The sequence below is a fragment of the Notamacropus eugenii genome, chromosome 3 (genome assembly GCF_028372415.1).
Source record: "Notamacropus eugenii isolate mMacEug1 chromosome 3, mMacEug1.pri_v2, whole genome shotgun sequence".
NCBI classification, from domain to species: Eukaryota; Metazoa; Chordata; class Mammalia; order Diprotodontia; family Macropodidae; genus Notamacropus; species Notamacropus eugenii.
This window is the reverse complement of record NC_092874.1, coordinates 390,945,902-390,957,364: the sequence shown is the minus strand read 5'-3', so window position 1 is coordinate 390,957,364 and position 11,463 is coordinate 390,945,902. Positions and strand designations below refer to the sequence as shown.

At 36.2% G+C, this 11,463-nt stretch overlaps 1 non-coding gene across 1 annotated transcript; it reads right to left on the bottom strand.

Moving 5' to 3' along the window:
* Nucleotides 1–3,183: 3,183 nt before the first annotated feature.
* On the bottom strand, nt 3,184–3,287 carry LOC140497981 (U6 spliceosomal RNA). Its single transcript, XR_011964976.1, has one exon. It is a non-coding gene; the product is annotated as a U6 spliceosomal RNA (small nuclear RNA).
* Between the last annotated feature and the right edge of the window lie 8,176 nt (nt 3,288–11,463).

The following is an 11,463-nucleotide window of genomic DNA, read 5'->3' as shown; positions in this document are numbered from 1 at the left end:
ATGATTTTTTTTTAGAAAACTCAAATTTTAAATTTGTGTTGCTTAATAATTTGACAAATTATTCTTGAACTTTTAGGGGCAGATGAATGAGGTTTTTTATTTCAATTGAGTATGGTTTGTGAACCCAACTTAGTTTTTTGAAATCAAAATTTGAAGGGAATTATTTCTGAAACTATATCTCCCAGCACTTCAGATGATCAATTATACCTCTTACAATTAAATCTTTGGGAAGGTTATTTTCAATTACAAAATCATCTGTAGCTGTAAACATTTTTAAAGAACCATTTTCCACCCTGTTCTTCCATATGTTAACTTTTTTAGTAAAACTTTCAATTTTATCTTTTAACATAAATGTTACATTTTTCCTTGAAGCAACATGTTTAAATCATTGAGTTTTTTAAAAATACCCAACAAATAACAGTCTTGAAAGCCAAAAGTTATCATGAGAAAAAAATGACAAAATCAGATTTCTGCTTAGTCAAAAACAAAACAACTTCATCTTTTAATTTCGATAATCTGTTTAAACTTCACCTCTTGAAGCCTCCGCCTGTAGTAATAAGCTTTTGTAAGTATAGTCCATGTCCCTCCAAAGGTTTGAAAATAAATGACTGTTAAGGGCATGACTTTTAATGAAGTTCATGATTTTGATAGTATCACAAAACACAACATCCAGCACTGGTGATATTTTTTTTAGCTATGAGTCCCTTCCAGTGGATCTTGAGTAAAAGTGATATGTTCATTGCTACCAGCTTTAACTTTTGCTACAAATCTAACATTCTTGCCCACCTTTGCTCCAGCATCATCTGTACAGACTCGAACACACTTTTTCCCCACTGTAAACATTCATTTGTGAAAAATTCATTGACTTTATGATATATATCTTCCCCTCCTGTGGCCCTTCCAAAGGGCAATAGAATGATAATTCCTCATGTATACTTCCGTCATAAACATTTCTTACATAAAGTAGCAACTGTGCCTTGTTAGAAATATCAGTTGTTTCATCTAACTGAATTGCACACTTTGGGCTGCACTTGAGCCTGGTAATAAACTGCTGGAATTGGTCATTATTAATTTCAGAAATTTTTTTGGTAGAAAAGTCATTCAATAAAGGAATTTCATGAATTTCATCATTTCTTTTTCCCAAAAACTACTTCTGACATTTTAATAGCAGCAGGTAACAAGAGATATTCTCCTGCTGTGTAGGGCTTTTTAACTTTTGCAATTAAATATGAAGTTTTGTAAGATGCAAGAAGATACTTTTTTGTTGACAGTAACACATTTCTCAAAACATCATTTTTCTTTATTTGAATATTTTAAAAGTCATTCAAACTATTCCTTTGGTTTATTGCAGTATGCTGCATGCTTAGTATTAAGATGCCATTTTAGTTTGACTGGTTTTCATTACAAATTAAGCAAGGAGGTTTTTCCACACCATCATCATTAGAAGTAAATCCATGTGGCAAACCTGATTCAATGTATTTGCTTTTTCTTGTCAATTTAGGTGTACTACAACCTGGTAGTGAAGACTCTGCCACATTGTCACCAGTATTTTTAGCTCTTGTCTCTAGTCCCTTAACCCCAATTACCTCATCCTGGGTCATCTCCAGTCATCCTGATGAATATCTGGTCACTGGATTCAGATGGCTCTGGAGGAGAAGTGCGGCTGGTAAACTGCACTCTCTCCCTCCCTCAAAGCAAAGTCAAGTGCAAGTCATGTCATCATTTCTCTGATGGCATGGTCTTCTTTGGCAGTGAAGGATGAACATGCACACACACAACCACTTATCCATAACTTAGAAATATTTTTGTCCTAAAATATAAATTAATATTGCTAATAATTGGTCAAATAAATGCCAGATTTAGCTTATGAAATTACATTTGTTTGTGCTTAATTTTAAAAATTGATGTTCACATTTTCATACACATATAGTGGTGATGGTGGCAAAAAATGATTAAAAGGTTTTTGTCTTTACTGGCTGTAATTAAACACTTATGTTTCTGTAAAAGAAGGAGATAACAGTAGTTTTTATATCCAGCCATTGTAACACAATACAATCCAGAGATATACTAATTTAATACTTACATGTTGAAGAATGATGGTAGGAAAATATTAAAAATCTTTATTTTCTGTAAACTATTATGTTTCTGTAAGAACAGAAAACTTTGTATGTACAGTATGTGCAGTCTCTTGAATCTGAGCTGATGTGTATCTGTCAGTGTTAGTTGCTGTTGTGTGGTCTGAGGGTATGAGCAGTCCAATACGCATAGGTTGTGTGTTCATAACCAAGGCTGCAGTGAAGTCACTCAGTGCAACATGGGCAAGAAACACTTCAGACTGATTATAAGTATGATTTTGAATTAATTTTTGGTCATTGTGCTTTCTAAAAACCTTTTATTTTGCCAAATTTTTCACAACCCGCATATTCAATTATAGTTTAAGAAGCGCTGAATCCAAGCACCAAAGTTCAAACCCAAGTTTCACAATTGTGTGAATTTGAATAACTCATCTACCTGTCTGCTCTCAGTTTCCTTATCTGTAAAATGAAAGTTTGGACTTTTTTATGTCTAAAATTCCTTATAGGTCTTGTAAGTGCAATAATTGATGCTTATATATAATATGTTTCTGGTTTATCGAGAAAAAGTCTAATTATTTTTATTATACTCCATTTAGTAAGGTAAGGGAATATGAAATAATAAAAAGTGTATAAATATAAACATAATAAATACATAAATAATGAAACATAAAAGAATAATAAAATATAATTAAAATTAATAAAAATATTTATACCTGAAATATTAATTATTACAATAGTGGACATTTATATAGTGACTTCAGAGACAGCTAAGTAACATAATGGATTGAGTGCTGGACCTAGAGTCAGGAAGACTTGAGTACAAATCAGGCCTCACATACTTGGTTAACCAAGTGACCCTGGATGTGTTATTTAGACTCTCTTGGCCTTAGTGTCATCAATAAGAAAGTGATGAAAATAATGACAGCGACCTCCCAGAATTATTCTGAGGATGAAATTTGTTAATATTTGCAAAGCACTTAGCACAGTGGCTGGCACGTGTTCGATGCTAAATAAATGCTTGCTTTAATTTTGCAAAAGGATTGATGTCTATCATCCCATTCAAGCCCCACAACAACCCTGTAAGGGAGGTAATACAAGTCTGAGTAACCTAATTTTGGGATACTTCACGAATTTGTGTGTCATCCTTGCACAGGGGCCATGCTCATCTTTTCTGTATCGTTCCAATTTTAGCATATGTGCTGCCAAGACCAAAGTAAATGGAGTGTTGGTGCATGATTTTCTGTTTGCAGATGATTGTGCACTCAGTAAAGCTTCTGAAGCTGAGATGCAACAAAGTATGGATGCTCCATCAGCCACCACCATGCCATCCATACATAGAACCACCAGTTACAGCAAAAGAAGAAGCTTTGAATGCTGTGGATAAGTTCACTTACCTTGGTAGTGTACTTTCCAGGGATGTACTCGTTGACAATGTGGTTGATGCACACATTTCCAGAGATAGCTCAGAGTTTGGGAGGCTCCGAAGGCAAGTATGGGAGAGAAGAGGTATTAGACTGACTACCAAACTGAAGGTCTACAGAGCCATTGTGCTGACTTCATTGTTGTATGCCTGTGAAACATGGACAATCTACCAGCGCCATGTCAGGAAACTGAATCACTTCCATTTGAACAGGAAGTTTCTAAAGATCACCTGGCAGGATAAGGTACCAGACACTGAGGTCCTTGCTTGAACTAAACTGCCAGGCATTCAGACTCTGCTTCAGAGACTCAACTCTGATAGGCTGGCCACGTTGTCTGAATGCAAAATGTAGGCTTACCAAAAAGACTATTTTATGCAGAACTCACACAGGGCAAGCACTCACCTGATAGTTAGAAAAAGTGATACAAAGAGATTCTCAAGATCTCTCTTAAGAACTTTGAAACTGATTACATGACATGGGAGACTGGCACAGGACCACTCAGTGTGGCGTGCCCATATGAGAGAAGGTGCTATGATCTATGAGCAAAGCAGAATTGAAACAGCTCAAAGGAAATTAAGGATGTAAAAATGTAGAGAATCTACCCAAATGTTCGTATGGACCATTTGTGCCTGATCTTTGGTAGAGCATTTCAAGCTCGTATTGGTATGATCAGCCACAATTGGACACACTGACACTTGACTCTGATTGACAATCAATGACAGTGATGTCATTCTGGTCCTCTTCCAGAACAAAAGACAACCACCAACCAACAAACCCAATTTTACACATGAGGAAACCGAGGATTATAAATCTATATCCAAAAGGAATTTCAGAGGTGTAAGACCAGGCAAAACTGAATCTTTTGTTGTTTCTGTTTTACTAAATGTGCCTCTGATTGAATAAAGAAGAGCTTCCCTACCAAATGATGGGCCTGCCCACTGAGGGAAGCTTAATTAGGGGAGTTGTTTTGTAGGGGCGTCCCAAGTACCTTTTGTTTTTGGGGGGTCAGAGGCTCTGAAAAGTGTATAAATACTCGAAGGGTGAGGTTTTACTTTGGAGCTTTCTAACTAGAAGTGTTTTTGGCTAGACTAGACTCTGGGAAGCTGCTAAAGAGTCCCCCCTCTACCCTCCCTTTTCCCTCCCCCTGCAACCCCCCCGCTTGGAAAATCCAAATGTTGGTACTTCCCTCTTTGGTTTCTATGAATGTATGTTAATGGTCAGATATATGGAAGCTTGTCTGTTGATTTTTTATTTTTCTGAAATTTTTACTTTGATTTTCTCTGATACATGTGCTTGATTAAAGCATTTGTTAACCCCTCAAAAGTTGCCTTTCCTTTTAGAGAAGCAGATCAAAGAACCTGTGATAGCAAGGCCCCCAGTGTATGATGGGGTGCTTATTGTTACATTTTATAGATGTGAAAATTAAAATACAGAAAAGCTATATGACTTGCCCAGGATCACATAGCTAGTAAGCATCAGAGATAAAAAATGTTGAAGTCAGTATTTATTAATAAGTTCTATTATTTATTCTTTTTAATGAATTAATTTTTAATAATATAGTCAATTAATTGCATCTTGTTTGTTTATTAAGGACTTGCTATGTGCCAAGCACTGTGAGACAGCAAGGTGGTATAATGGATTGAGTTCCAGGTCTAGAGTTAAGAAGACAAATATTCCTGAGTTCAAATGTGACCTCAGACGCTTACTAGCTGTGTGACACTGGGCAAGTCATTTTACTCTGTTTGCCTCAGTTGCCTCATCTGTAAAATGAGCTGGAGAAAGAAATGGCAAAGCAGTCCAGCATCTTTGTCAAGAAAATTCCAAATGGGGTTACAAAAAGTCAGACATAACCAAAATGACAACTAAAACCACAATAGTATACATACATACACAAAATATATATATATATGTATGTATATATATATATAAACATCACGTAACTAAAAAGTGAATTTATGTAAATATGTACAAAGTAGGCAGTTTGGGAGAAAGGACTTTAACAGTTAAGAGAATCAGGAAAGGCTTGGGAACAGTGGTTCCAAATTTGTTTTTGTTACACAAACACCTTTCAACAACAAGAAAATGTACTGAGAACCTCTAGGGTAATTTAATATACTACTCATAATGTCCTGTAATTGTTTTTTTGGCTTAAGGTGTCATTAAAATTTTTCTTGAACCATCTTAACAACTTGCAGTAGGTTTGTTAGTAAATGGAGTTTCTTCATCTACTGAATGGGAACTATTGATTTAGAAGATGGTACCCAAACAATTTCCTAAAGGAAGAAATGCTTTATGAGGAGAACGTAAGGAAGCAGGACCTTCCTTCACAATATCAATTTTGTATGTATCAGAAATAGCCAGGGGGAGGGAAGTTGTGGCCTCGCGTGGCTCTCTCGGCCTTAAGTGTGGCTCTTTGACTAAATCCAAACTTCATTTGCTTTCTGAAGTTTGGATTCAGTCAAAGAACCACGCTTGAGGACCTAAAGGGACACATGTGGCCTTAAGGCTGTAGGTTGCCCACTCCTGGATTAGTCCAAGGGTTCTTAACCTTTATGTAGATAGATTTCAGGAGGTCCATGAATTTGAAGGAAAAAAAAGCTACATTTTTATTCTCACTAGTTTTTGAGTTCCTTTGTAACATCACATCGTTTGTATTATATATTTAAAAACATTCTTCTAACAAGGGGTTCATAGGCTTCCTCAGACTGCAAAAGGAGTTCAGGACACACAAAAAAGTTAAGAACTCTTGGATTAGACTGAGTATGCTGAGCCTGGATATTATCTAAATAAGTTTCTTTCTTTTCTTTCAAATCTCCCAAATGAGCTTATTCTTACCCAAAAGTTCTACACCAGTGCCTCATCAAGGTACGAAGGTGATCTTGAGTTCCCAAAGGCAATGCCAGCAGAAATGACTCCAAAAGCTTCTAAAAGGTGCAGCATTAAGCAATGAGGTCCTTAGACACATAGCAAGCCATAAAATAACTTTAAAACTTTTAAATGGTTGAAAAATTCTTTTGATGCCTATACATATATATATAATATATATATACACATATATACGTTTGCAATTACAGTTATTTCCTTCCACGACGTGGGGTCAGGGGCACAGTCTGGAAAATCTGCATAATGTTTTCTGGCTTTCTCTTCATACTAGAGAAAGTTGGAATGATTATAGTATTAAAAGATAACTATTTTGATATTATATAATACTATACATATATTTTATGCCTTTCTGAGTTTCTAAACTTTTTCTTTCATCTGCAGGCCTTCACAAAACTCCCCCAAAATTCCCATTTAATTTCTGATGCTGATCCACATTATATGGAAACCATGATGGGGAAAGTCCCAATGCAGAAGAGATGACTATGATTTCTGTTTTCATGTGTTCTCAATGGGGATGCATATGAAGAAGGCAAATTTTGACTGATTAAACTAATTTTAAAAAAAAGATAAATCAAAACTTGATTTTTGCCCATTTCTGAGGTGCAAACGCTCACACTGAAAATTTGATGATTGGATCCAGTAAGCGTCACCTCCAGCAAACTCCTAATGTCTAAAGGCATCGTTTCATAGGACACAATCAGCTCGGTTTCTAATGCTCATGATGTGTGTGTTCGTCCTTCATTGCTGAAGAAGACCATGCCATCAGAGAAATAATGACATGGCTTGCATTTGACTTTGTTTTTTGAGTGAGGGAAGGCTGTGCAAGTCACCAGCCTCACTTCTCCTCCAGAGCCATCTGAATCCAGTGACCACATACACATCAGGATGACTGGAGATGACCCAGGATGAGGCAATTGGGGTTAAGTGACTTGCCCAGGGTCACACAACTAGTGAGTGTCAAGTGTCTGAGGTGAGATTTGAACTCAGGTCCTCCTGACTGGTGCTCTATCCACTGCACCACCTAGCTGCCCTAATACTCATGATAAGCTTAGGTGAAAAGACTGCCATGAAAATAATTGCAGCCTATCTACCATCATCTGTTGTAGAAAATGACAAAGGAAGCACCTACCATGGGAGAATTACTTGTTCTGGAGCTGGAGCGGGCAGATATTCAAATCCGGATCTCTGATGCATGCTGGGAATGACAATAAAAATATGCCAATCAATCAAAGAACATTCTTGGAATCAAAAAAGTGAAGGAAAAAATGACTTACAGACTATTCAGAAACATCAAATTTGTCTAAGATGAAGTTCTTCACAGAGAGTCAGACATTCCAGGACATGGTGAGCCCTGAATCAGAGCACAACAGAAGGAAATGGAACTGGCTAAATGTGTAGTCAGAATATTAACTAATCAGAGTAAAAGAAAAAATTAACAGAAAATTAGAAGGCTAAAAACAGTATGTACAATTATAACCATAATTCTACCTACTTAAACTGTTGACTTCTAAAAGGGGACATCAAGGTTGACTCTGATTCATAACATTTCCATAAGAAGTTAAACTGATTAAGTATAATTACTGAGGCGTGTTTGGTAAAGAGTATTAAATGGAAGAGGAATTCCCCACACATGTTGAGGTCTTCCAGGTGTTCCTGTTTGTAGAAGATGCTGTGCTGAAAGCCCAGATTACTAACAGGTAGTCCTGTAGAGTGTGCTCAAGGAAATTCACAGCCTCTAAAAAGAGACTGATCTTTTCATTTGTTCATTTGTTTCTTCTTTCTCATGATTCTTCCTTTTGGTTCTAATTCTTTCCAACATGACTAATGTGAAAATATGTTTAACATGAATGTTTATGTAGAGTCTATATCAGATTGCATGCCATCTTGGGAAGGGGGGATGGAAGGGTGGAGAAGAAAATTTAGAACTCAAACTCTTATGGAAGTGAATGCTGAAAACTAAAAAATAATTAATTAATTTAAAAATGAAGAGATTGGCCTAAAAATACACACTAGAAAAAACAAGTGAAGAATGTACATAACCAATTTATGATATGCATTTGGATGGGTATCATCACATTGAGTAAATCCCTATGTACATCTTAGACCCACCATTGGCATCTAGGTGGTGCAGTGGATAGAGCACTGGACTTGGAATCAGGAAGATTCATCTCCTATAGCTCAAGTCTGGTCTTAGATACTTACTTGCTGTGTGACCCTGGACAAGTGATTGAACCCTGTTTGCCTCAGTTTCTTCAAAGTGAAATGGGCTGGAGAGGAAAATGGGAAACCATTCTAGTATCTTTGCCAAGAAAGCCCCAAATGTGGAAGAGTTGGACATGACCGTTGTTGTGAATAAACAACAGAGCAGCCCTGTAGATGAATAATAAACTTGGTCTAGAATTAAATAAAAAGAAAATATCTCAGATTGCATGCAGGACATTTTATTCAGCACTTGCAACAATCTCACACAGCTTTCTGAATAGAAACAAAAAACAATAACAACAAACATGATTTTTTAGTACTAACGTTTTTCCAGTGATGTTTTAAGGCAGCAAATCATGAAATACAATCATATCTGAATAATCAGGAGAATTTAAGCTATTAGAGCGTAGGTACCATTTGATTTTTGTCATTCTACTGCAGTATCTAAAATGGTGCTTACCATTTAGTAGACATGGAATAAATGTTTGTCAATAATAACAATGGAATATTGGAAATTCCAGGTGATCCAAATGGTGCTAAAGATGCACTTGGATTTCCTGAATAGGCTGAATCATTTTATCATCCATGTATCAAAGTATTATTAGAAAAGATATACTGGTCATGTAGAGAGATTGAGGGGAAAGAGCTGGAGAAAATACTTAATTGTTACTCAGAAGATATCAGAAATCCTAGAAGATTTCCAATTAGATCCTCTTTGGAGGATTTCTAGAAAGATGTAGAGAACAATCAGAAAGGATGAGAAGACGTTGATGGGTTGTGAGTAGGCTGGAGAGAGAATATTTTCATTTAGAGAGTTGGTACAATCATAATTCAAAAAATCCAACAAAGCTATGAGCCTACTTCTTTGTTAGTGGAGTGAAAGAAAAAAGTAAAAAACAAACCAAAAAAAAAAAAACCAAAAAAAAAAAAAGAAACCTCTTCAAGACTTAGATTTGAGTTGATCCCTCAGGAAGAATATTGAATGTTTAAGAAAACCTGTTTTCAAACACTTTAGAAATACCTACCGTACTGGTCTGAATATAGGCTGTACTCCCCTCACCTCAAATCTGATTTTTATAAAACCCAAATACAAACTCTAATTACTACTATTTTTCAGTTTATACTAATATTGTTTCCTCTCCAAAAGATCTCATTTTATGGGTGTGGCCCAATATAAAAAGACAGCCTAATTATGTATCTAACCACCAAAATAGATATTCAAAGTTCTTTACTTGCTAGGACTTGGCTATTTATTTTGTCAAATATTCTCTTCCCTTTTTTTATGTGACACCTCTAAGAAAGTTGAGATAATTTTTTACTTTCCTATTTAAGTCCATTTCATGTTTCTTGGATACATGAGTATTCCAGAATATAGCAGTATGGCTGTGATCCATCCTCCAGTCAGCAGTCCAAGTGATTTTCCTAAAGTTGATCCAACCATATCACCCCAGTATTCAATAAACTCCAGTAGCTCCCTATCACCTTCAGGATCAAATATAATTCAATGCACTTCATAACCTAGCTCCATCCCTTTCCACTTTTCCAGTCTTCTTACACTTTACTCCCAGACTTCTAATCCAATAACATGGACCTCCTTAGTGTTCCTTAGGCAAGGCACTCCATCTCTCATCTCCAGGCATTTTCTCTTGCTGTTCCTTCTGCCTGGAATGCTCCCCTTGGTGGCTTCTCTGGTTTTCTTCAAGTTACAACTAAAATCCCATCTTCTATAGGAAGCCTTTCCCTACTCCTATTAATTCCAATGCCTTCCTTCTTTCAATTATTTACTTCTTTTCTGTATCAAGCTTGTTTGTACATATTTGTTGCTTGTTGTCTCTCCCATTAGACTGGGAGCTGCTTGAGGACAGGGACTGTAAATTGCCTCTTTTTGTGTCCCCAGCACACTTAATAAATGTTTATTGACTGACTGCATGATTTATCATAAAAAAGTGATGTCTAGTCTTGGTTTCACAGCAACTTCTGGTAAAGTCATTTATCTCAAGGGATGTCACCCAGTTTATTGAGAGTCCTCATAAAAAAATTAATTTTAATTTGGAAAACATCAAGAAGTCCATTATGTAATTATTAGGGTCTGATTTAGTTGCAGCTCTCTCTAGGGTTCCCTAAGGATCATAGACTTAAAGCTGGAATGAATTTTAGAAGCCATCTAGTTCAATCCCTGACATACCAAACAAATGAACACCAACAATTAAATTCACCCCACATATTTTTAATACTAATGTCCTTCCAAAGAATGATACTCTATGGCAGCAAATCTACTCAAGAGAATGTAAACTGTGAGAGGATAGATGCTATTTTATTTTTGTTTTTGTTATCTCCTTATTTGTCTGGCAAGGAAACTAAAGCTTACAAAGATTAGCTTTTTCCAAGGTTAAATAGGTAGTAAGTGGCAGAATCCAGGTCTTCTAAAATCCAATTCAACCCCCTTTTCCACTAGATCATGCTTTCTCCCTAAAGTTTATTATGTTACTTAAAAAAAAAAAAACTATGCTGTTTCAGTAAATGCCTTTGCCTTGAGCTAATTGTGTCCTCTGGCTGACTACCAAACAGCAATGATATAGGTGGGGGCTCCTAAGTCATAGCTTTAGATGACTGTACCTACTGACTACTTTGAGTCTAAGGTAAAGATCCTCAATCACAAGTGTAAATTAAAACACTAACCCCCAAAGGGGCACTCTTCTGTAGAATCTTCTTAGCAAAGCTATAAAATGCAGACCCACTTCTTGTGGAATTTACTGTCTAGTTGGAGACAAGACAAATGGACACAAGATGATCTAAGACTCTGCCCATTGTTTTCAAAGTGCTAAAGTGAATGGAATGAACTGAAAATGCCAAAGAAATTCAAAGAAGGGAGAAGATCCTTG